This window comes from Penaeus monodon, chromosome 32 (genome assembly GCF_015228065.2).
Source record: "Penaeus monodon isolate SGIC_2016 chromosome 32, NSTDA_Pmon_1, whole genome shotgun sequence".
Lineage (NCBI taxonomy): Eukaryota > Metazoa > Arthropoda > Malacostraca > Decapoda > Penaeidae > Penaeus > Penaeus monodon.
The window spans coordinates 35,274,539-35,275,235 of NC_051417.1; the positions used below are offsets into that span (position 1 = coordinate 35,274,539).

The 697-nt window shown below is 34.6% G+C and overlaps 1 protein-coding gene across 1 annotated transcript in view; it reads left to right on the forward strand.

Annotated features, from left to right (window-relative positions):
• The window catches only part of LOC119593653 (neuralized-like protein 4), a 43,428-nt gene that overhangs the window by 956 nt on the left and 41,775 nt on the right, over positions 1-697 (forward strand).

Consider the following 697-nt stretch of genomic DNA (forward strand, 5'->3'; position numbering starts at 1 on the left):
GGCCTCTGGCATGCAGATTTGTTGGATTAGTGATTGTTTCGAAACACTGTGTTGTCTTTTTCCATGAGCATAGAGTTAGTTGTCGAGTTTCACATGTATGGTAGTGTCCTATGCTAGTCTGTAGTTATACTCTATAGGATAGTAGGAATTATTTTTCCCCATTTGAAATGTTAAGTCTATGATGATGGTCTGCAGATATATTCAATTCCCTCTAAGTACAGAAAGATGCTTCCTGTTTCTTGTATTAACCTGAGAAACAAAACAGATGATATATACTGGAAATGATTCTGTAAACGTTAGATAAAACAGTCAAAACACAGCAAATATGGACCATTAATGGCAATACAGAAAGTTCCGATTTGGCCACAGAAGGTAAACTCTTTACTTGAAGAGGGATGATAGGCTTTCTGCAAACAAGACAGTGCAAAATGGAATTAATACCGTCACTATTTCAAGTCATATAGATATTTCAAAGGGGGGCAGATGCATTGATCGATTGTTTCAGATCTTGTTTCTTATCAGGAACGGCTGAAGTATTAATCGCAAGTTTATTCACTTGTTGGTGTTGCAGTTTCTGGTATTTGTGATGCTAGTTCTCATTATTAAATTATGTATTTTTAATTAGCTGAAAAACACTCATATTTTGTATTTCATATCTTGAATAAAAAGAAGAGACTCATTGCTGTCAAGTTTTATT